This window comes from Hippopotamus amphibius, chromosome 11, assembly GCF_030028045.1.
Source record: "Hippopotamus amphibius kiboko isolate mHipAmp2 chromosome 11, mHipAmp2.hap2, whole genome shotgun sequence".
In the NCBI taxonomy this organism is placed as follows: Eukaryota; Metazoa; Chordata; class Mammalia; order Artiodactyla; family Hippopotamidae; genus Hippopotamus; species Hippopotamus amphibius.
The window spans coordinates 31259305-31285703 of NC_080196.1; the positions used below are offsets into that span (position 1 = coordinate 31259305).

Here is a 26399-nt window from a genome sequence, read left to right on the forward strand (position 1 = left end):
TTGTTTGATGTTATGGTTCCGGTTGAGATTTTTCAAACAGAAGTTTTGAAAACAAACGTGTTCCACAATCTCTCACCTCTGTAAAGCAGTATTTATTCCTTTTTCTAGGGGTGTTTTCACTCCCATGAAAACTTAGAGATCTCTTTCTCAATTAGCAATTAGATTGTTACCCTTGTATCAAAACTACAATGAGGTACCAACTCACACAGGTTAGAATGGCCATCATTAAAAAGTCTACAAATAACAAATGCTGGAGAGGATTGGAGAAAAAGGAACACCCCTACACCGTTAATTTAATTCAGCAAATTTTTAGTGAAAATTTTAGATAATTTTGTGTATATATGGGATCATATTAGGGATACAGGGGAGATAAAGAGTAGGCAGATCAAGACTTTGGGTACAAGAAGCTCACAGTTTATAAAGGGAATAAGAGAAGGAATCAGACAGAAACAGAACAAGAAGAACGTTCTTCCCAGAGGATACTAGGAGATTCCAAGAAGGAGGTATCTCTGGTTGGGAGGATCAGCTAAAGCTTCATGGAAGAGGAAGCAACTGAGATTAATTTTGAAGGATGCATAGGATATCCACAAATGACAATCAGGCTGAGATTGTGGAGAAAGAATGTGTACCAGTGGGTGGGCTGACTTGAGCAGGAGAAAGCCTGGAAGAAGGACATCCAACTTAGAAGCCTATTTAAAAGCCTAGACATGCTGTAATGATGGCCCAAACTGGGGAAGTGTTAGTAGAAACCGAAGAGGGAGGACAGATAGGAGAGGCATGGCTGAGATAAGACTGTCAGTGCTTGACCATTGACATGGATCATGGGGGGAAGCAGAGGAATGAGTGTCCAGCCCAAGGGATGGAGGGACAGCTATGCTATTATCAGAAGGGCTAAATGTGGAGGAAGTGGCTTCATTCACACAGTTGAAATAGGCTAAAATTCCAATATAGCAGGCAAAATAATTTGAAAGGAGAAAATTCTGTCCTTGCAAATAAATAGAACTACCACTGACAAAGCTTATAATTTTTGCCTCAGTCCTTCTTGATAATTTGAATGGTATGACAAAATGGCCTGTCTTCCAAACATATTTATGTATAGATATAAGCATTAGACTGGATCCTAAAACACCTCATTAGAGATGTTCTTTAAAATTTTTACTTTTTAAAATTCACAGACATCTTTGTATAAAAGTTTCCAGGCATTTTAACAAAACAAAACCTATGGCTTCTAACTATGTAATTGGTTTTTATTTTAAATTCAAAGACAGAGTGTTTTGATATTACTGATGCAAGTTTTATAATCCATTTTCAAGATCAGCTTTGGCCAGTGAAGATATTTGTGACTGCAAACTCTCAGTAAAAGGAACACAAATGATATACACAGGAAAAAAAAATAGCAATTAATAGAACTGAAAATAGAAGGCTGAGTAAATGGAAAACAGTTCATAGTATTTAATCACTAAAATAGACCATTGGGCATTGGTGATATTACTAAAAGAATAATATTGTGTCTAATATTTATCCAAGCATAATGATGTTTTTTGTGGCAATAACAGAACAATATTTACAGAAAACAATGGAAAATTTCTAGGTTAAGCAGAAATGATTCCGAAATCGGATGCTAAAGTAGCCAAATACAGATTAAAAACACATATAAAAAATAATGAAAAAAATGATCAGTATCTAGAATGGAAAATTATAAAAGGGATTGTTAACAGTAGTAAAATAAGGATTTTTAGTACATAAAATGTTTAAGTATGCATATCTCAGGTCAACTGGATTATATTAGTAATAAAACTCTTCTTGTATGCCTACATGTATCATATCAATGATTAGAAACTACTAGATGAAGAAATAAAGAAGTGAACATTTACAAATGCTTTAGTGGCTTTTACTCATACATTCTTTGTAAAGCTAAGTTTTGGCTTTTATAAAAAGCTAAAAAAAAAAATTTTAATTTTAGGCATTGATTTAAAGTTTGCTGAGAATTGTTTGCTCAGAAGAAGAAAAAACACATAGACCAGAAGAGGACTCAACATAGTCTGAATTTCTTACCAAGAGACAAGGTTTCAACTTGTGGATACAATGGCTTTCTATGGACCAATTTAAAGATTATATATGTTAATGTCTGTATATGCCAAAAGAGGGAAAATGGAAGAAACCGATATCAAATGCAGCCATGCAACCATCCTTAAACACGTCACGGTAATGCTAACTGAATGCCGTTAAAGCAGTAAGATTTAATTTAGACAAGATGTCAGATGTATAGCAGAGTTAAGTTAAACAATTAAAGAGTTTTAAATGAACAGCCAACTGTGGTCTTCAGCAGAAAATTAAATTCATTTTGAATGTGAGCTTCCCACGTTATTTTGTTATTTGGAACTTTGTTTATTTGGCATGAACATTTAAGGAAAACCTTATAAAAAAGAAAAAATCAGCCTGCCCTTTTCACTCTAAAAGGGTTACAGTTTTTTTTTTAAGGAAAAAGTGTTTTTATAAATCAAAAGAAACTGCATATACCCTGTATAGTAAAGTGACATTCCAATAAAATATAAGAACAAGGAAATAAAAATGTGTACATGAACATAAAGAAGTCATGTATAAATAATCCCCAAACATATTTCTGTAAGGATGATTTCCTGGTCTTCATGCATCAAGACAGACTCCTATTAAAGAGAGATTTGGGCAAATGCAGCAACATAGTGCTATTTTCAGCTTTCTTTATACTATCCCAGCTCTGAAAAACTTGAAAGAAAAGGAAATTTTAAAACATCATACAGATCTAAATTTTGCTTTCAGAGATGGTTAAAAATCATGATCTATGATGGCAATTTATATGATAAAACATCTTATAGAATTTTCCATGATAATGCTAATTTATCGCATGTGATTCTATTATAAGATTTGAGCAACATACATAAAATTCGTGGTTATTTCTCAATCTAAATATTTCTTTAAGACATTTATTGACAATTCTAGTTGCTGCTTCCCCTACAGAACAAAGTTTTCCAAATTTAAATTAATTTATAAAACTACCTAGAAACAATAATAACTCAAGAAAAGTTGTCCGAGTTGACATTATTATTAACATATCAAAATCTCGATAATTTGCAATTTTGTGGAAAATAAGACAAGAAAAATAGATTTTCTGAAATAAGTATATAATTGGAAAGTTACATATATCTTTATTTTATGAAGCATCCAAACATCCCTGACTGGTCAAGACAACACCAAGAAATAGGTATTAATAACTTTCAACCATCTTTGACATTTTGTTGGTTTTTCACTCATTTCAAAGCCATTGCCCAATATATATTTTTAATATTATCATCATGATGTGTGTTTTTTCAGGGTAGATAGTTGTTGCATTGTTTTTGAACAGCTTGTCAGTGTGTTGATGAGTTTTGTGTGTCAACTTGGCCAGGTTAGAGTCCACAGATATTCAATCAAATACTGATGGAGGTATTGCCCTGAGGCTATCTTGTAGATATGATTTACGTCTATAATGAGTTGACTTTAAGTAAAAGAGAGTATTCTAGATAGTCTGGGTGAACTTGATTCTATCAGTTGAAAGGCCTGTGAGTAGAACTGAGGTATCCTGAGCAAGAAGAAATTTTGCCTGTGCTCAGGGGCTTCAGCAGGTGCCCAAATGTTGAGCCTCTGCGTAATGACCACCTGCCCTACAGCTCCTGGACTCGCCTACCTACCAACTGCATAAACCAATTTTTCCAATAAATCTCCTAATATACACATATCTCCATCAGGATCTGTTTTGACAGTGGAATGCTGAACAGTACAATTAGCTTAATTGGTAAGTTTTTAAATATTGAGACATAGAGTGTGTGAGTCTCCACGTGTCCACTGCTCAGCTTTCCAGATGGAGGGACAGGCCTGCACACATGGTACTTCTCCCCAGAAATGTCCTCTCCAAATCTGATCCCAAATCGCTACGTTTTTCACTTTCCTTATCTTCTCTTTGCTGTGTCTGTTCTGTTTTGCCCACTGGTAGGATTTTGACCATTCCATTGAAAATCAAGATATCTTCTTTGACCTTCTCTGTTCTCTGGATTTACCCAGTATTCCACTGAGCCCAGACGCTGATGGTCCAGGACAAAGCGCCTCAGAGGTGAGAAGAGATGGGGAAAGCAACACCCCTCCTAAGCTAATATCTTGGACCCTCACTTGTGACTTAGGTACTCCTCAGGCTCTTCTTTTTCACCCATAGCCGTTCAGCTTCTAAAACAATTTTGCCTTCCTTGCTACCAAGGCTTTTCCGATGACCCTAGAAGAATTTGTCCTACTCCTTTCTCTGCTTTCAGCAGCCTCCTTTTGAGCACCTGCAGGACACGTGCATGTGGAGTTGGGTGAGGCAATTTTGAAGCTCAAATGGCCACCCCTCCCCAGGAGTGCGGGACTCTGGTTGGTGTCGGGTCCCTACTCTCTCAATATCATGCCCACACCTTCCCTTGGTTCCGGTGACTCTCCAAACACTGAGTCTTTTTTTTTTTTAAGTAGTTTTGTTTTCTTCCAGTTTTACTGAAATATGGTTGACATACAGCACTGTACACATGTACGGTGTGCAGCATAATGATTTGACTTACATACATCATGAAATGATGACCACAAGAAGTTTGGTGAACATGCATCATCTCCTAAAGATACAAAATTAAAGAAATAGAAAAAAAAAATGTTTCATTGTGATGAGAACCCTTAGGAGTTACTCTCCACTTGCGTATATTCCATACATCAGTGTTAATGATATTTATCATGTTATACATTATATCCTGAGTACTTGTTTATCGTATAGCTGGAAGTTTGTACCTTTTGACTGCCTGCATCCAGTTCCCCCTCCCCCTCCCCCCGTGCCGGTAACAATAAAGCTTATGTATTTTTCTATGTGGATTGCGTGAAGAGGGATGCCTGGGAGTTTTGTTGCTATCAGGATTTGATCCAGAGTCTCTAATAATGACAAAGGATCATAATATAGTAGCATCAAGATGGATGCTTATTTTATTTTATCTTATTTTTTAAAATTTTTATTGGAGTATAATAGCTTTACACTGTTGTGCCAGTTTCCACTGTACAACAAAGTGAATCAGCTGTATATATACATACATCCCTGTATCCCCTCCCTCCAGCGACTCCCTCCCACCCTCCCTATCCCAGCCCTCTAAGTCATCAGCAATCCTCGAGTTGATCTCCCTGTGTTAGGCAGTTGCTTCCCACTAGCTATCTCTTTTACATTTGGGAGTATATAAATGTCAGTACCACCCTTTCACTTTGTTCCAGCTTCTCCTTCCCCACCTCCCCACGTCCTCAAGTCTGTTCTCTACCTCTACATCTTTATTCTTCCTCTGCCACTGAGTTCATCAATACCATTTTTTTAGATGCCATATATATGTGTTAGCATATGGTATTTATTCTTCTCTTTCTGACTTACTTCACTCTGTATGACAGACTCTAGGTCCATTCACCTCACTACCAATAACTCAATTTCATTCCTTTTTATTGCTGAGTAATACCGAAGCTTAGTTTAGAAGATACTTCACTTGGGTCATTTTGGAGGTGAAAGCTAAAACCCGCTGGGCATTTGGATCAGTGAGTGCAAAACAAGAAGAGAGCTCAGTTGCTCTGCATGATGGGGGTGAGCAGAATTAGGAATTTACGCAGCAGTGAGAGAATGGGAGGAGGGAGATGTCAGAGGCTCTGGGAAGGGAGAAAAGCGCAGGCATGTGAGATAGATAAAGGGTTCAGGAGAACATCAAGCAGGAAAATTCCCCGTGGGGTGGTGCAGACGGACTGGAGGACAATGAAGCCAGTGCTCAATGTAAGTTGTTTTCTGAGTTTTGATGTAATTACCCTCTTTCTTTTCTCACGCTGTCAACAAAAAATCTGCTCCACCCAGCAGCCTTATGCTAATGAGGCTTTTGGGAAATGAAGGATTTAGGGTTCAAAGGACGAAACCAAGAGCCATATCCTGGCAGCAAGCCATTTGGTGCTGGTTCCAGTGCAGCCTCCAGTAAGGATGGCTCACAGGAACTCAGCTCTCTCCCCCACTTCCTTCTTTGAGGATCCCAGAGGGATAGAGGGTGGGAAGACTGGTGGTGGATTTCCCACAATACATGGGATGGAAACTCCAGGCATTCCTTTTCCTATCATATAGGAAAGGCTGAAATCATCCCAGAAGATTGTGGGCTGGGAGAATCAAATAGGTTACTATATCAAGGGCTTGGCATACAGTAAACTCTCGGTGGGTTTGGGGTATTACTAATTTTATTATTATTTGAGCAGCTGGGTTATGAAACCCTAAATAGATAATATACAAGACGGAGAAGAGTTACTTAAGGTACAAATAATATGTGTTCTAGGATTTTAGTGATGGGAGAGATTACCTGTGGCATCATTTGTCAGAGAAAGGTTTATGGAAGAGCAAGGCTTCATGCTGCGCATGTGGACTTGGGTGAGACTGATGGATGACTCCATCTGGATGCCCAACTCTTTGCAGAAAGGAAAACACAAAGCTTGTTGGAGCCAACATTTGGGTCTGGAGCCAAGGCTAAGTACAGAAGATGTGCAGAAGTTACACTGGAAAGGCAGACTGGGCACAGACTGGGAGTGTTTCGAATAACAATACAAAGAGCAAAGTCTCTTGATCGGTAGCGTGTGTATGCAACACAGATGTCATGGACAGCTATTTGAGAAGGGAGTATCAAACTGATAGCACTGCTTTAAGGAAATTCACCTGACAGCAGAGTGTCAGTGGCTGGGAGGAGGGAATCCAGGAAAGAAATCACTAGGATGGTTTTTTTGTCATTTAGGCTGGAAGAGACAAATACAAACATGAAGTGATGGCAGGGGGTATGCAAAGAAAGAGACTTATGCAAAAAGTCTAAGTCATAATCCACAGGTTTTGGAAACTGACGGGCTAGGGGAAGGGATGGAGTGCTGAGAAAATAAAGGCAGAAGCAAAGTTAATTATCACACCCCAGATGTGAACCTGAAGAACTGGAAGAATGGTGGTTCCAAAAGCAGGATGTGAGATATTTGGGGAAATGCCCTCATTTAAAGAGGAATGAAGAAAAGCCAGATCAGGAGGGAGGAAATAGGAAGTCCTAGGATAGAGACCCCAGGCGGTACAGATGCAGGGAAGATGGGAGAGGAGTTTCAAGAAAGAATAGATTGACATGTTAACAGCTTCAAGTTGAAAAAGAGGAGACTTGAGAAAAGCCCTCGTTATCCTACAGTCATAGGTAACTTTAATAAGAGTCTGATTTCGAGAGAGGGATGGATTACTAGCGCTTCAGAGAGAGGAGTAAGAGGCTGGGTGATTATCAATTTTCCCCCCATAACTTTGGTTGAAAATGGAAGGGAGAAGTTAGGATGGTAATTCAAGAGTAGGCAGAGTTAATGGAAAGTTTGTTGTTGAAGTGCTTTTGGAGAAAGAGATATGAACACCTCTTTAGGCAAAAAGGATTAAGGAGCAGGTAGAAAGGGAGCGATTAATATGCTACAAGAGGATTGTTACAAAAAAGGTGTGAAGGGTCAGCTCTCAAGGGCATGGGTAGGCCACTGGGTCCTGCAAATCCTTGCCAAGCAGCTATGAGGATCCAGTTGTGTTTCTCAATGGGAATACCTCTTCATTCAGCCACCTGTTGTGGCTTTCCCCATCAATCACAGAGAGAGAAGGGAGGATGCATTGGTAGGTCCCTCAGGACCAGGAGTAAACAGTGGCACAATGGAATGTCTGTCAAGAGGGACATATATAGGGAAGGTTGGCTAAGAAAGCATTTAAATAACTTTGAGGACTTCCCTGGTGGCACAGTGGTTAAGACTCTGTGCTTCCAATGCAGGGGGCCCGGGGTGGATCCCTGGTCAGGGAACTAGATCCCACATACGTGCTGCAACTGAGAGTTCACATGCCACCACTAAGGAGCCCACCTGCTGCAGGTAAGATCTGGCACAACCAAATAAATTAAAAATAAAATAAATAAAACAAATACAAAAAAATAAAATAAATAGCTTCGCATGGCATCTGGTTTGATAGGAAGGTAGTTGTAGTTTGAATAGTTGGAAGCTAAGGAAGGAGGTGTAGAAGAGCTGGGCCTCTCAATGAAGGCAGATGTCCCATGAGAGTGAGGAAGAGGAGGTAAAAGGGTGTGCCCCCACCAAAAAAAAAATTCAAACTTAGAATCATCTATTTTTAAATTAGAGCAGTTCCAAATGGTCACACTGTGGTGGTACATGGCGATTCGCTAAAGTGGGATGCAAGTCACTGGCATGGAGGGGCTCAAGGAGGTGAGAGACCAGGGTCTTGAACCTGAGGTTGCAGAAATCCCAGAGAACAATTGCAGAGGAGTCAAAGCATGAAACAGGTGCCAGCGATCAAGGAACAGTGGAAGAGCAAGGGGTGATGGGTAAGTACGAGGGGGATGGAAGGGAACAGGGAAGGGGAAGGATTTGTGCCCCGGGGGAGGGGGTGATGGGGGGCAGGTGTGGAGACCAGGATGTGGCACCCAGGGAGATAGAAAGGGAACTGGGGGCAGAGGCTCCTGAGAAGGAAGAAGGCTTTCAACCCAGGCCTGCATTGTGCTGGTGGGACACAGAAATGCCTCAGGGTAACAATCTAGGGTGCAGGGACCCAGGAAGACCTGCATCACCAAAGGCTGTAACATCACCACAGTAATGTCTCCTGGGTGATGCGTGATTTCCTTCTCACATCTTTAAAGAGAGTGTTCTCTGTTTATTCACTTCTCTACCTGAGATATGGACTAGCCAGGCTGGAGGGGAGTCTGAAACTCACTTACCTCTCATCTCTCACCTAGTAAGAAAGTTAGAGTTTAGAGAAATTTAGGACACATCTCACAAAGCCACAGTTTCTTCCTCTATCACCAAACCTCCCCCCAATTTTTCTTCAACCCACCCTAGTTTGTTGCTAAAACTCTATCAACCAAACCAACCAAACAAACAAAACAGGATTTATGCTCAGAGGCAGAATATCTAAGTTTAGTTTTTAAAAACAAGCTTCTCTTTACATGATCCAAATAAAATGATGTCTTTTTCAAACTTTCTAAGATACACACATTTTTAAAGTCTGTTGTCTTTGGGAAAATTTTAGATGCATTCATGGAGATTTTATAGGTTCTCTCGTGAATTATATCCAAGAGCAGGTGGTATAGACGATGCTCAGCTGTCAGTAAACATGAAGGGTCACTGTGTACCTGAAGGGGCCCCTGAGGACCCTCAAGGTTTCATTTCACATGGAAGAAATGAGCGAATCTGAGATCCAGGCAAGGATAGTACTGCCATTCCATCAAGGATTGGAGATAATTATCATTTTCCCAGACTTCTTTTCCTGATAATTTTTGTCTACTCCAGTTGCAGGTGGAGGATGTGAAAAGAATGTGTCTCATCTATGACTCACCATGTCTCTATTTTTTAAAATAATATTTTAGTGACTTTGCTTTTTTCTTTTTAAAAAGACAAACTACGGAGAAAAACCAGCATCTGTATTACATGCCAAACAGAATGAAAGTATTAATATTTTGTGATTTTTCTTTTTTTTTATACCAAAGACATAAAATAAAATGTAAAATCTTATATTGTCTGCTTAGTTCTATTCCATACCTTTCTTTTCCTGGATTGCATTGTACATATCTTTTCATTATATATCATTGTGTATACATATTTTTGAAATTGACTTTTTTCACCCTGGCCTTTCTTTTTTCACTTAAAAAAATTATCCATCCACGTTGACACATATAGATCTAGTCCACTATTCCTGTAATAATACTAAAATATTTTATCCATTTCCTATTGATGCACATATACGTTTTTTCAGAATAATGTTTCTTTCACTATTAATAATAATTATGAAATTGAACATTCTTGTATTTTCTCTTGTATATATAGGCAAAGTGATTTAACACATAACACTCAGTGGTGTGAGTTCCTAATTCCCCCCCAAACAGCAGTGTATGAGAATTCCTGGTTCCGCAAAACACTTGGACTTAGGTCTCCCTTCCTCCCTTCCTTCCTTCCTTCCTGCCTCCCTCCTTCCTTCTCTCTCTTTCTTTTTGCCTTAATTTTTCCTAACATCTTTATTTTCCAGGGGAGCATATAACAGTGGTCTTACTTAAGGTGAACATTCATTTTCCAAGAACAATCCTACTGATCTTTCTTTCATGTATTGTTTCCTTGACGGTTGATATTATGGAACATACATTTCCTCTTTATCTCTCAGTGACACAATGAGAGTCATACAACTCCTTACTAGTCCCCTCTCAGTGCTCCATCTTCAATGACAAATGTGATATTAGTAGTTGGCAAAGAGAAAAAAAAGACTAATCTCACCTCCAATGTGGGTGGAGCCAAAGCTTGTGGGACAACTCCCTTTTCAGGAGACACTTTGAACTTGTGCAGAAAGAGCCCCATGTTTGCAGAAAGTGATCTCAGCATCCAGTAGATCACACTTTTTCTGTTATTTGCCATGATTTTTCATACTCCTCATCATGCCTTCCAAATCAGGAAACATTTTTCTCAGGAAAGCATCCAAACTTCCACATTGAGCTCTTAGGTGTGTTATTTTTTCTGCTCCAAATAATGGAATCGAGGACAAATTAATTTTACAAGTGAAAAACAAAACAAAACATAGAAGCCTTTATGTTGACCTGCTTATCTCTATTCAAGAGCACTAGGGAGCAGATTGGATTGATTGACCAGAACATTCCTTAAAGATAAATCACTTTATGTCTTTGATATTAAAAAATATATATTGCAAGTCACATACATTAAAAACACAGCAAGTATCACAATTAAAGAAAAACGAAAGCACACAAATATATTGAGAGTAAGATAGTTTTGGATGGTTGTCTATGTGGGTACAGTCTCTGAAAATAATGTGTTAAAGAATTTTCAGATACCTTGGATATATGCCCTTTGCTTATCAAGGTCTTCTTGCCTCCAAGGAACTAGGAATTTCAGTGAGTCCAGGCATCAGTGCTTTTTCCTTACCTGAGAAACCTACATCCAATTACATTTTGTAACATCCCACTTTGGGCTTTGCCTATACTTCTGCCCCTCCTGAAACTCTGTACCCTCCTAATTGTTCTGCTCAGGCAGTTTCATCATTTACTTTGATAATCAACGTGCTTCATTCTTTCCCTGTTTTTCCTTTACATAGTCAGGGAACATATAAAATTCAGCAAAGCATTGAATAAAACCGCGTTCTGCCACTGCATATTCCTAACACGACTTACTATATTCGCCAATTATCACCTGACTTCTGTTAAAAGATCATTTTCAAAAGGTGAAATTGTCACTCTCATGCAAATATAAAATGAGCACGTGACAAAGTTTTTATTCAGCTCATCTATTAATGAAGGGATGGTAGGACATTAAAGCTCATTCAAAGACAAATCTCAAGGGCAGACATATTGGTGCAGGCAAATCAGGAACACTGAACCGAAATGGCTCATAGATGCAAAACTGACTCATCCTACAGAGCGTTCAAATGCCATGTTTGGGATAATCATTTTTACAGGGCAAAAATCAATGGTATCTCTACTGGAGAAAGTTAATTTGTATTTCTATGGACAAGAATCGTCTGCACGTCTGACAGTTTCTACATCTTTCAAAATGATAAAGCAGCCAAAATAATCAAAGGTATAGACCCCTATAGATTCAGCACCTCACAAAGGGTCTGCAGATGATACTCAACGTTCTGTTGACAGGACACCCAGTCATCTTTTTCCACTTTAGTGCTTTTCACTACGTTTCTCAACTATTCCATTTTCCATGGAAATAATACCCACTAAGTAGGAACAAAACTGAGAATCTGTGAAGAAATTTCAAACTGTTGGTTTAAGGAAAATCTTTGCTTTAGTATAGATCTCTGCGTATACTAAATTACAATTAACTGCACAAAACTAGATATTCAGAATAATGCACCTTTACCTTATCTTTATAGATGTTAGATTATGCTTCTTCACTGCTACAGCTTGTGTCCAATCTGATAGCTTCAGCTGAGGCCTTTCAGCTAAACACAGCCCTTATATACACACGAAGTGACCTTTTCATCCATAGGAACCATGAGAAGTAACCAGAATGCGTGAACACAGGCTCAGAAATTCTAGCAGGAACATTGTCATGACGTATTTACAACCGTGAAAAGAAAAATAATTCTGTGACTTTCAAAATGTTTCCAAATCCAAGCAAAACACAGAAGCTAATTTCTGTGTTGTAACAGCACCTGTGTGGCACAACCCTAGACCCCCTTCTGCCTTTTGGATTTTAGAAAACATCCGTTTGATTTATCAGGGAGAACAGGAAAGGCATTGGGGAGTCATGGAGGGAACAAGGAGTTTCTAGATCCTCCTAGATGTTTCTAGATGAAACGGTGACTCTCTCCATCCCTCCATCCCTCTACCCCACTGTTTTCCAGCCTCTGTTGGATCCTGTGTTTCTTCCCACCTCTCCATCTTTACCTGTCTTCCCTTCCTTCCTCCCACATTCTTCCTTCCTCTCTCCCTCTTTCCTTTCCTCTCTCCCATTTGGTGTCCCCCCTACCCCCTTCTCACCTCAACGGCTTCCCATGTTCCTTCACCCTTTCTTACTAACTTCAGTTCTCCATCCTCTTGGCACGTCTGAAGCTTCATTTTTTGAATAGAGGTCATTTTCTACTCATAATACGATCCCTGTGCAAACAGGGATGGACAGCACCTGACAAACTGTGGGATTTTAATAACTGTTCCACAACAGCACTGCCATATTGCCTGTGAAATCGCTCCACTTTGTCTGCCAGAGTTTAAACTATAAAACCATAACAACACTCTTATGTTTTCCTCTGAGTCATATGTTTTCCCTTTTTCAAAAAGTGGAGAGCTGTAATTAATAGTGTTCCTCCTGCAAACACTCACCTTACACAAATACTGCCCTCCTGGGTCCTAAGTCTAGGGGCGTAATGCTGAGATAGACACCATCCATGACTTTGTCGAATTTATAGCCCAGCAGGAGACGGGAACAAGTGACAGACCTTCCCCATTTTGAGTTATGAGTGTTCCGAGAGAGATAAGCATGGCTGGCTAAGGAAGAACACCAAAGGGGCCCAGGAATCAGAAAAGCACTTTCTAGAGGATGTGCGATTGAAAGGATTAGGGGTTGGTAGAGGGCATCCTTCATAGAGCGATTACCAGGAGAGGAGACAGGTGGGGATGGAGGGAAGGAAAAGGGGGTAAGGAGAGAGGGGGAGGTGGGCTTTGAGGTCAGGTGGGAGAGCATAGCCAGTGCTGGTCCTGAAGTGAGCCACGCTCAAGCACTTGGCCTTTATCCTTAGGCTACTGGAAGATTTTAAGCTTGCAGATCATTTCGTGAAGATGGCAATTGAGAGGTTGCTCTGACTCTGGGGAAGACAATGGATGGGGGTGGGGTGGTGGACCAAGAGAACCGAGGAGGCAACGGGTGGGATTTTAACTCAGGGATGTGTTTGCGGTCTGTGCCCACTCACACCCACAACCCAGCTTTTCCCCTCTTTGTACCAGCTTCTGACTGCATTGTTCTTCAAAGGCTGACTGTCACCCCTCAGAACAAAGTGGCCATAGTCCAGGCCTCTTGATAACACAGCTTGTTAAAACCAGCACATCCACAGTTCCAACCTTCCTCCTATTGGAACCAAGCAGGACCCTATGAGGCCATCCCTGGGGCAAATCCCTCCCCCTTATCCTCTGCTTCAGCTCCTCTCTGAAGTACCCAGATAATTGTATTGCATGCATCTTTCTTGAGTTTTTCAGATGCTAAAAACAACCACCCAATGGAAGAAGTTAACTACGAGATGATCTTGAGGGAGTGTGGGGTTTTGGGGTTTTGTGGGTGTAAGCCCTTTGTTCTCCATGCATGGACCTGCAAAAAACCTTTCTTAGCTCCAGACTGCAATATTTCGGTTTGAGCGGTTTGAGCGGCCTCACTGTGGGTCGGGCACATGAACTTGTATTCAGTGACTCCGTGGCAGGACAGGCTTCATGGATGTACCACCTACATAAGCCACAGACAGCCCTGTACTCAGAAGTGTTCTGCACTTGATTTAAGGTTCTGTTGTCATCTAGAAATCCTTAATTTTTTAAAAATTAATTAATTAATTAATTTATTGGCTGTGTTGTGTCTTCACTGCTGCGCGCACGCTTTCTGTAGTTGCAGCGAGCGGGGGCTACTCTTCATTGCAGTGCACGGGCTTCTTATTGCGGTGGCTTCTCTTGTTGCAGAGCATGGGCTCTAGGTGCACGGGCTTCAGAATTGCAGCACATGGGCTCAGTAGTTGTGGCTTGCGGGCTCTAGAGTGCAGGCTCAGTAGTTGTGGCGCATGGGCTTAGTTGCTCCGCGGCATGTGGGATCTTCCTGGACCAGGGCTCGAACCTGTGTCCCTTCCATTGGCAGGCGGATTCTCAACCACTGCACCACCAGGGAAGCCCTAGAAATCCTCAATTTTTGAAGCAGTGGCCTCACATTTTCATTCTACACTGAGCCCCACCAATTATGTAGGCTACAGATGCTAGCCTTGAGAGAGTTCTTTAAACCCTAGGGTAAAATGGCCCGGGGACTTGAGGAAGTGTTCCAGAATTAGACCGTCGTCGGGGAGTTTCCAGAGACAGAACTGAGAGGGTCTTTCCCTTGGCTGGGAAGCAGACTCTTCTCAGGCCTATTCCAGCCTCCCTCTCACCAATGGCTCTGCAGCACGACATCTGGAGTGTGGCCAGAAAATTCTTCAGCTCAGTGGAAGAGGATGAGGACATTCTTGACTTTTGCAGAGTTAAACACTTGGAGAAACTTCAGGAAGAAAGTACTTGGTACAAGTTAAAGCTAGCTGGCCCATCAGCCCCCTGCCTGCTGCCCTGCTAATTCTCAGTTCCACGATTCTTAGCAAGTTTATTCTCTTCTCACCAGTGGCCAAAGGACACATTTAAATGTCTTATTTCCCCAGGGAGCCTGGAGAGAGGCAACAGGCACCTAATACAGGAAATCATGTGGAGAGGATCTCTTATTTAATGCGGTTCCCATATTACTTCCCTTCCCCCAGCCTCCGCCCCCACCTACAGCCACACCGAGTCACCCCCGCTTCTTCCTGCAGCAGGGACTAGCTGGCAGTTCACCTCTGCTCCCTGAGGTCCCTGTGAGCCCGAGGAGCTGAAGTCTCATCTTGGGAAACCCCACCCTCCTGCGAGGCTGTGATTGAAAGGGGAGGCCCTTCAGTTTCAACTCCCCAAAGAGATTCTTAGGAAGCTCTCAAGTACAGGGTTAAATTTCAGGAGGCTGTGAAGCACAGAAGAGAAAGGTAGGTCCCCTGCACTCTCTTCTTTTGTCTTACTGACTGTGAACTAAGCTGTTCTAAGGTTTGTGTCCATAAGGCTTTTCTAGCTGGCTGCATGTTTTCAACCTGTGTGTCTGGTTGAGGTTTACTCATTTACAGGAACGTGGGGAAAATGAGTGAGAGGGGAGCTGACCTTGGGGGGGTTTGAGTTTGTACATCTTTGGATAAAGCCACTCAGAATAGTACCTAGAACATGAAGCTGATTTCTTCTTTCCTTTGGAGGGAAATCCCATCAAAAATTGCATTCTGGGGTTTTCACACAAGGGAAAAAATGTTTCCCACCTGCCTTTCCTTTTCAAGAATGTGGACCCCTCCCTCGATTTTTTTTTACTCCTTTCTAAGTTTTTCCTTTCAGTTAAAGATGTCTTAGAGCTGATAGGGGATCTTCTGGCAGGAATATAAATAGCTGTTTCTAATTTCGGATACCTATGAGTTATAAGAAATGAACAAGCTCTGTGTTCAGGATCCGGTGGACTGCCATGTTATTTTCCAGAATTTGCGATGAAACAATTGTTCTTTCTGAAGCTTCCTGAAACTAGATGCAAGTGTCTCTCAAGTGCTGGCTGAGAAGGCTGATCTTACTGCTCTGCTGTGAAAATTGTCTCCAGGGATGCTGCTCCCCTTACCTGGCTGCTTTTCCAATTGTTGTTGGGGTTTAAGATGATGTGTCCACTAAGACCCAGGGTGGGGTCTAGACTTATTCAAATAAGACTACATGCTTCTTTGACTTTTTTGCCTCTTATGCTTTTAGTGTTTCATCTTTGTCCCCACAAGCAACCTTTCCTCTGGGAGGAATATTTTTTAGCTACTCCATAGAATACCAGTCTGCCCCTGTTTATTTGAACGTTGACTGTTCTTTCCTAACTTTACTTAGTTCAGATGCTAAAAATGTCTTGCCATTTCTGTATTTTACCCCAGAACAGTCTCCCTCCATTCCATCCTCCATACCCTGCTACAGGGTTCTTGGGAAAACACGATTCTAATAATGTCGCTCTCTTCACTGAAATATTTCCAATGCACCCATTGCTCACAACCTTGTTTCCTAAAAGGTAGTCCAGGGACAGCGGCATCCAGGCATCACTGGGCAGCTTGTTAGAGATGCAGTTTCTCCAACCCCTCTCGGATTCACTGAATCTGCATTTTAACCAGGTCCCTGGGTGATTCATATGCATCAAAGTTTGCAAAGCCCCGACTTAAGGAGGATGAACAAGGTCTGGTCCTTATCATCCTGCCAGCCTTACCTCGCACCCCCTGACTTTCCAGCTGTACCTAGTACCTTGTATTTCCCCAACACACGAGAGCTCTAATGCCTACCTACATCTGCGTGTGCTGTTTTCTCCATCCCCGATAACATCATTCATCATCTCCACCCAACCACTCACTGCAGCCCGTTGTCCCTCCCCTCCCACCCCCATCCAGTCCACCTTACACTAAGTGCCCCTCGAGTCTGCGATTTTATGGCGCTTAGCGAAATGCTTCTGCCACAGCCCTTAGTACATTAAATGATCGTTGCTAGGTTTATTTTCATCCTCCAGGAGTTACTGGTCATTGATTTCTGAATCCATAACACTTGAGCCAATGCCAGGTACATAGCTTGTGCTCAGTGTTTTTAAATTCATGAATGAACGAATGGACTAACAAATGAATGGATACATTGTCTGAAGAGCCCCAAATCATTGCCAGATTGAGATCTATAGTTTGAAGGCTTCCAAAGAGATTGCTAATCTCTGTAACATTTTTCCACACTCTCCTTTATGAGATGTGCTAGATTCATTTTTTTCACTAAATGTTTTGAGTACCTACCGTGCGCTATACCTTTTCAAATCTATTTCTTTATGTCGCTGTGACTAGTCTCTCCCAGGAGGTGTTTCTCTATCAGTGCCCCTCATTTGCCACCACTGCAAATCTGAGACTTACTCACTTTTCAGCAAATATGTACTGAACACCTTCCACATACCAGTTACTGTGCTACATGCTGTGAATACAATGGTCAATGACACAGATGTGAGTCCTGCCTCCATGAAGCTCCCCATAGGGAGGATGTACTTTTGATCATCCTCTATCCTGCTTTTCTTTAAAACGCCTGAAGGAAAACTGAAAGCCTTATCTCTAACCAAAGCTGGCAGATCCAAGTGAAGACAGCAGGAGCTTGAAGGCAGAGTGATTTAGTAGAAAGAAAGCTGGGCTGTGTTTCAGCAACTTGATTTAGTCCAGCACCTGTAACCCCCGTACCAGGTGACCTTGGGTGGGTTCACGTCCAGTTTCTGGACCTGGATTTTCTCAAGTGGTGAACAAGACCGAGAATGATAAGGAGAAGAGGCCCCTGCCTTCATGAGCAAACAGAGAAGGTAATATCCAGAGAGCCTCTGCACTCAGTCCTGTTACGTGATGATTTGGAGGGCAGAGCTCTGTCGTTCTCTGGGTCAAACTCGCAAAGAGGACATCTTAAGGGAATCATTTCAGGACTATGCCCATGGGCTCAGCTGTGCCATTAATGTTGTCTCTTGGCAACTTCCATTGAACACTATGTGGCAATGGCTTCCAGGGAGCAAGCGCCCTGCAGCTTAGAGGAATCCACTTGGCATTCTTGTTGGGTGGAGAGCTGGTTTGAAGTAGGGCTGCTGAGGAGGGAGGCAGTGTCATCCTCAGGCAATCTCTGCTTTTGGAAAGCAGCCAGGAGAAGGGAAGGAAGTAGCTCAACCAAGTAGTGCAGGAAAAATCTAGAAACCTATAGACATCGAGCAAAGAAAGGAACTCCGAGCCTCACTGTGGCATGGTTGTAAGGACTCCCTTATTTTTTATTACACTTGGGTTCTTTCTAATCTGTATTCATTTCGTCTAGAATCAGGGGTTGGGGGCCAGGCAGAAAATCCTTTATCCCCAAGGTTTGCACCCCCATGGGGTGCATGCACAGCTGGGAGAAAACAGTTACTTTCCATTTGTTCTCCAGACACAACCACTGAGCTTAGGCTGCAGCAAACTCTTTAGGCACTTGCAAGGGACCACCCTTTCCCTGTCTGAGCCTTCGCTTCCTGCTCAATCATTGTGTGAAGCTTCCAAACGAAATGCCTTCCGGACCTGCTGAGTTCCTTCTTTCTTCCTGTTCCTCACACATCTCTTTGCCTCCAAATTTCCTGCACACTCACCTTGTCTATGGTTGCCTCCCAGCAGGCAAAGTGTTTTCTGCCGGTCATTTCCCAACCTCTCAAGATAACGTTAATCTCTATCAGTAAGCACACCTTGTAGCAACAACAACCAAAAAAGAAGTCCGCCTGCATGGGAGGTTTCTAATGACCTGCCGCAGATCTCAGGATGTATCTGGGATCAACGTTGCCTGTAACTGACCAACACTTCTTTTTTCATCAGAGGCATGGGATGGGCTACAAAGAGGTAGACCTGCTTTTGAACCCTCCATCTGCCACCACCTTCAGTAAGTGGTTGTAGTTCACCAAGTCTTAGATACGTAAATGCAGATAATATTTACCAAGCAAGGTTGTAGAGAAGATTAATAAGCCAAAGTACCTAATATGTTGCCTCAAAAAATACATCAGATCTAAAAAGAAAAAGGAGGCTGACCAAGATGGTGAGAATAAGAAAACTGTCGTGTGCAGAATAGTTGAAGGAACCAGGGGACATTTGAAATAAGAAGTAAGTCTTGCAGCCCATGAAGGTTGCCTGCAAATATTTAAACATTGCCCTATGTGGGAAAAGAGGCCAACAGAGGATGAATGAGTGGAAATTATAGGGTAACAGGTCTTAGCTCAATGTACAGAAGGATTTACCCACCATCAGAATTGTCTAAAATTGGGTGAGCTGCCTTGTGGCAGGGTGAACGCCCTGTCCTGGGCAGTGTTCCAGCACCTTGGAAGACCATGGCCAGGGTGTTCCCAAAGGGATGCCCGCACTGGGTGGAGTCTGAGTGATGACCTCAAGGTCCTTCCCGCTGAAAGCTACCAAGAGTCTTGTGATGTCAGGGTTCCAGCCCAAGCCACCAAATAAAGGTCTGCAAAAGAAATCACCAGGCTGCAGAGTGACTGGGGGCTGCCCTTTGACTAGCTAGCCCTACCCATCAGCTGCGATGCTTTTTAAATAGGGTCTTTGCAGCTACAATCAAAAGGTTGGACTTCCAGGAAAAAGCAAAAAAGAAACGAGAACAATGAGATGGGAAAATTTCACTCCAAACCGCCAGTCTTGGGTTACACTTTAACTAGATTGTGGGGTATTTCTTGAGCTGCAAATACATTCCCATTTAATGGAAAATTGCCACATTTTCAGCCAAACTGAGGTCAGGCAAGGAACAGCAAGACTCAGAGCTTTGTCCCTGATTTTTGCTCTATCTGTAAAATGAAAACATGACTATGTGGCTATGTATTCTTTGCCATCCTAAAATCTAATTTTAAAAAGTTCCAAATAAATGGGTCTACCATCCTCTAAATTATGGGAACTGTGAATGGGGTTTTTAACTTTTGCAGGGAAAGGAGAGCTGGCTGCAGCTGGCGCCTGCTCTTAGTCAAGTTCATCGGCCATTGTTTTCCGCTCATCTTTCCTTTTCTGCTAAATGAGCCACATGATAATAGCCTCTCTGCCAACTAAGGACCTGCAGGTTTTTACAAAAGGGAGAATTTAGCTTAGTGGGAGAGGGTCCTGCACACATCACCCACTGCTCCAGGCGGCCTGCGATGCTTTGCTAATACTTCATCCTTCCAGGACTCAGAAGAATTTTCTGGTCTTGCAGTTTTGGACACTTGTATCTTTTCTGCAGTTGCTTGGGCAGCATCTCCACATGCTTCTCATTTCTTCCATCTTTGTTTTCAAATCTCAGGGAGAAGAAACTGTTGTTCTTTCAATAGAAGTGGATGTCAGCAAATGCTGCATTTTGTCAAATTGAAACAAAGCTACAATATATTTTACGCACCAGGTTTACCTAGGGTCTCTTTCTTGAAAACAATTATTAAAAACAAACAAACAAAAAACCTTTGAAATAAAGTCAACTATGCAGGACAAAATCATAGAAACCCATGCAGACCAGCATGTTTATTTTTAGATGCCCATCAGTCCGCCCAGCAGAGCAAAGCAAGGGTCTAATGTCCAAACGAAGGCCCTGGGAATTTCCTCTAACAAGCCTGTGCTTCCGCGCATTGTTATGGTACAAAGGGCAGCGGGGGCCTGAGTGCAAGGCTCTGGGTAACCCCGCCCACTGTGAAATCTGGAACCTGTTATTCCCTAGGTCTACATGGTCCTCAGTGCTGGGGTCACCATGCAGGTCGCCTGGCAACTCTGGGCACATGCAAATGAGTAGATGTGGAAGATTAATTCATCTAAAAATATCCCAGAGACCAGTGATGGCATTTCAGAAACAAAGGTTCAGCTTTCTATTTGTAGTGGAGGATTTACTCAACCTTCACCCTTGTTGTGAAGTGGGCTCTGGTCTAGCCCCGAAATGGGGATGTCATTTGAAGATCCTGGGTTAGATTGCAATTAATAAAGGGATTTTTAAGCATATTATAGTTTTAAAAAAAGTTGATGTATGTACACACGGCCCCAACACACACACACACACACACATACACACAAGAAAAGCTATCTGACACCTGAGTCACCTAGATCTTTCCTAGTACCTAGACCAGTTTCTGATCCTTGACTTATTTATCTACAAAATGGATGCAATAAACCTCACATCCTACTAGTCTGGGGAGAAATAAGTGCAATATTACACATAAATTGACCCAAACTAGACTTTCTTTCTTTTTTTTTTTTGCAAGAATATTTGCCATCAAGTCTCTAGGGGTTTTTGTTGTTGTTGTTGTTTGGGGGATTTGCTTTTTTGTTTTGATTTTGGTTTGGCTTGGTTTTTTTGCCCTTGCAGGGGAAGAAGGCTAATTTGTTACTTAATGGACACACTTTGCTAGGAGAGTTTTCATGCCTTTGTCAAGCTCTCCATACTCTTGGGAAGATCACTGCATTAATAGTCAAGGTTGCCGTGCTCAGGGTCCCGTCTGGGGGTTATTACAGAAGAGGAAAAAGTGGGTCTCAGGTCTGCACACAGCTGTCTTTACCCACCCTATATGGGGTCTACCATCTGCATCCTAGCAGCCCGCTACCAGGATGGGGGCCCTACACAATCAGAGACCCCAGGGGCCAGGAGACCTGCACGTAGAGACAGCAGCCCTGAGCCTGGACGAGATGGTTGGACTTTGCCAGCAGGTGCATGGCTAGGCCCCCTCCGGGCCTGCAGGTGCAGGAAAAGCTGTTCTGGCCCCTTGGTGAAAAATGTTCAAATGTTAGTAAAAAACGCCTTTATGGATGGCTTTGTTTGGAAGTGTTTATTATCAGACACCCCTCAGGGGTTCACAGGGCAGGTCACAAATGTCCGAAGTGGGGCCTGGGAATTTCCTTCCACAGAGGCTGTGCTTCCTCTCTTTGTTACTCCTCAGAGGACAAGTGGAAGCTTTGCCCGAGATCCTTACTTAACCCTTTCTCCTGTCTGCCTTCCACATCGCAGACAAATCCCCTCCACCAGCCTTGGAAGAAGCAGAAAGATTTCAGACTTGGGTTGTGTGTAGACACCCACAGGTATATACGCAGACAGGCATGTATATGTGTGTGTGGTGGGGGTGAGTAGAGAGGAAATAGGTAATAAAGCATAAAAATTATCTTTTTTAAACCTCTTGTTCAGTATTGCCACATACACCCAGTCCTAGTTTAGACCAGGTAAAATTTCTACTTTACGTATGAAAGTCTACTTTTGTACTAAAAACGCTGCCCCAATTTCAGTTCCCTGTCCCCAGGGCAGGATCCTTCTAGGAGGATAGTTGCTTTTCGCTTTTGGAGTCAGCTAAAGAGGGGGCGTGATGAGTGGAAAGATCTTTCATGAACCCAGTTGTTTATGGAGCATCTGCTACCTACCTGAACTGCACTAGGAACCAAGGGAGAGCAGAAGTTCTGCCGGCAAGAGAGTTCAAGCACATCTAATCTATTTATACCTATATCTAGATACGCACACTTGTGTTCTACACTTTGCTCAGAGAGCAAAGCAGCCAGAGAACTAACTGTGTGACCTAAGTCCAGAAAGATCAGAAGAGGCACCTGAGCCCTCGAGCAGCGGGAGACGCTAGTGATCCCCAGACATGTTTTCCTGGTGTCTCCAGTGTCCTCTTCTCTCCAAGCACCAGCACAGCCAAGTGCACACACGCACGCACAGGGACATAGACACACACGTCAAGAGACAGCTTTGCCGTCTCAGAGGAAATCGCCTCTCACCACCAACTCCACGAAAGTATCTCCTTGCACACCCATCTCTTCCTCCTCCTTTCCTGCCTCAAGGGAAGAGACGGCCCTTCCCAGCATCCAGAGCTTGGCTCTCTCCCCCTCCCACCCCCCCAAAGGCCTCACTCCACTTCACCCTGATTGGCTCTTTCTGCTGTCACTTAAATCTGCTTAGGGACCTCCTCATGGCAAAACAAGCTTTGCTGACCACGCAACTTCTCTTCCATCTTCCTTTCCTCCTCACCAGGAAATACATGAAGGGATTGCTGATGTTCATGTCCTCGTGTCATCATCAACCATTCACCCAGGAAACCATTCTATTCTGTCTTCTCATCTCCTCGCCGCCCCCCTCCCCCAATACTTTAGCAAACATCTTGCCAAGACTCTCTCATTTCATTGTCTACAGCATGTGACCTCATGGACTTTCTCTGCTCTTGTCCCGCTTTCTGGGGTTCCACAGTCTCTCCTGGCTTCCCAACTACTTCTCAGTTTTCTTTGCAGGTTCCTTTCCCTCTGCTGTTCCCTCTACTTCCCAGCAGCCAAGATCTGGACCACCTTCCCTTCTCTGTCTGCATCACCTCCCTGCTGCAGTTCATCCCTCTGTCCAGAGTCCTCCTTTCTCCCATCTCTATTAAGTAAACTATTGATCATGCAAAGCCTATGTTAAATGCCACCAGATTACTTCCTTTTTACATATCTCTCCATCCATGTGCAGATCTGACTTTTCTTCTGGGCATCCTCAGAGTCCTTCATTACAGTGGCTTTTGTATTTGTATTCTTAGTTATTGTTCCTGTGCACTTCTTTCCTACGACATAGAGATACCATCTTATTCACCTTTTTATTCCTAGCCCCCAGCACAGCACCTGACGTGTTGGGTTTTCAATAAACATTTGATAAAGAGTTGGGAACATCCAAGCGTCACTTAACGAACAGACATTTTGGTGAACTAATCCCTGAGCTTAAATAACATCTTTACTGTTTGGGGATAAAAATATTAGTAAATCTTTATGTAATTATATATTTAAATTAAAAATATTAAAATTATATTTAAATATAATTTTTGAAGTTAAACTACTCACATTTAGACTACTAACAATATTTCACTTTTCCATAAAATCAAAATCACAGTTCTGAGCACTTCCTATTTGAGTGTTCAGTCTCTGCTTAAAAGCAGAAAGGAATGACAACTTGATTTCATGCTGAATTTAAATTTCCCCTCAGGGAAAACGTCTGAATGTATCATGAATGACACTGTCTTTTCGTGCACCTGAAGTGGGGTTGCCATGGTAGAACAGGGCTAATATTTTGTCCAGGTTTTGCCACTTCACTGTGCAGCTGGCATTACATAAACTTTCCACAGCTACACCTGCAGGTCCTTTGAAGCAACAGAGATTGATTTGCTGAGTGGTTTGAAGGAGAACCAGGGGGACCCCAGGAGAATCAGCCTGATCACTGGGTCAGTACTGAATCCACCCAAGGTCCTGTCTCCCAGGAGCATGTAGGGCAGGGCTGCGTCTCAGAAAAGGCAGGGCATAGGCTCACCCAACTCCGGATGGTGACAGTATTCTGCAACCTCCCTGGGTCTATGAGGAGAAAGTACAAGAACTGCTACTTCTGTTGAAAAATGTCATCCCTTTAAAATCTCTATGTTAGGTTTTTATGATAAAGCATGTAAAATATTGGTACAAGAGAACAGGAAATGGCATGTAAAATACAAGAGATACAAAGTGTGGTTTGTCCAGGTGTGGTCTAGAGATCACCAGGAGGCACATGGACTGGAGCTCTGGTGATTATGCAGATTGCCAGGCTCTATCTGGATCTATTAAATCCAGTCTGTGGGGGGGAAGATGAGGCTGGGGGCAGGAAGGGCAGCAGAGCTGTGGAATCTGCATTTTTCAACCAGCACCTCAGATGGTTCCTCCAAAGTCCGATGGACATTTAGTTATGCATATTACGTAACAGTATGTAGGAGATACCTGCCAGCTTGTGTTTAGAAATGTGTCTACACTGAGCATCCCTCCCCTCCGTGCCTCCCACTGGGTAGGTTAATGATTTTGCCATCTGGGCTCCTCTTTGCTGTGACATCCTTCCTGCTGAATTTGTAACCCTTCTCTGGGCCACAAGTTTGGAAGACAACCCCATAGCGCTTTGTACCATCCTTCACATCATCCTGTGTTTAACTCTTTGTGGCTTAAATCTAGGCAGCTCGTCTCAGAGCAAGAGATAATATAGAGGCAAGAGCTGGGTTTGAGGTTTGGATTCTACCTCAAACTCTTCAATTTTTTTGACCTCCAATCTATGTAGTTTTTTTAAACAAGGCTTGGCAAGCTGATTAACCTTTCCAAGCCTCCCTCTCTCGAGTGGGAATAGCTAGCCAGCTCGTAGATTGTTGTGGAAATTAAATGATATCATGCACACACAATTTTTTAAAGGCACTCAGCACAGACCCCATGACAGAGTGGTTTCTCAGCAAGAGAGAGCAACTAAAAATAACAACAAGTAAACAACAAGCTCCCACTGCATAGCACAGAGGACTGTATTCAATATCCTATGATAAACCATAATGGAAAAGAATATAAAAAAGAATGTATATATAAATGTATAATGGAATCACTTTGCTGTACAGCAGAAATTAACACAACATTGTAAATCAACTACACATCAATAAAAAAAAAAACAGCATAAGTTTCATCAGCACCAACCACTGAGGAACAGAGATGAAGTAATTTGTCCAAATTTACATAGCTAGTAAATGCTAGAACTAGGACGTGAACCCATGCTCTTAGGGTTTTATAAAACCTATAATGTGCCACCTGGGAGTCATTCCTGACAAACAGTGATTGAGCTCCAGCCTACGCTGTGTTAGATGCTAAGCACACAGCACTAGACAAATAAGGCCCCGCCTTGAGCGTGAAGGCGGGGACCAGGGGATCATAGGGTAGAGGAAGAGTTCATAAATAAACCTTTCTAATGCAGTTCAGCAAATGCCCTAATGGAAGGAAGTGATGGGCAGAGGTGAGGAGTCAAAGCAGCTTCTTGCCTGGAAGGACCTTGACCTGGGCCTTGAAAGACCAGGGGCATTAGACCAGTGAAAACGGAGGAAGGAGGCAGTTCTAGGCAGAGACGGGAGAACACAGTGTTTTCAGGGCACTGAGGGGCTTCAGAGAGGGGAGAGTGAGAAAAGATGAAAGTGATGGAGAGAAGTGAAGCTGGGGGTGTAGGCAGAAGCCCTAATTATTCAGGGTTTTAGCTGAAGATAGTTGTATGTCATTTTAGAGAGATGAGAGACTTTCCACGAATAACTAATCCAGCAGCTATCTGTCTGCCAGTGTTTCTCTAAATGTAGGCAGAGCTTCTGATCCTACTGGTCTGGACCTAGAGATCAGGCATCAGTACTTTCACAAAGTGAGAACTGTCATGGTAAAAATAATCATGCTGTATCTCAGTGGTTATTAAGCTTTTATGTGCATCAGAATCACTTCAGAGAGTTTGTTTAAACACTGATGTCTGGGTCCTATCCCGAGTTTTAGATTCTGGGGGTCTGGAGTGGGCTCAAGAATTTGCATTTCTAGGGAATTCCCTGGCGGTCCAGTGGTTAGGACTCCACGCAACAAAGAATTTGCCTTTCTGGCAAGTTCCCAGGTGGTGATAAGGCTGCTGGTATTTGGCACTTTACAGAGCAGAATCTCAGAGTGTGAAGTCAGGAAGTTAGGCTACGGTATTTGTGCGATTCTTAAGCTGCACTAAAAGTTGAAAATTCCTGGGAGGAAGAATGAT

The 26399-nt window shown here is 42.5% G+C and overlaps 1 protein-coding gene across 1 annotated transcript in view; it reads left to right on the forward strand.

Annotated features, from left to right (window-relative positions):
• Positions 1-15267: 15267 nt before the first annotated feature.
• The window catches only part of ADGRF5 (adhesion G protein-coupled receptor F5), a 100028-nt gene continuing 88896 nt past the window's right edge, over positions 15268-26399 (forward strand). The window contains exon 1 of the mRNA XM_057700321.1: positions 15268-15319. The gene's annotated coding sequence lies outside the window, so the exon portion shown is untranslated. The remainder of the gene's footprint in view (positions 15320-26399) is intronic.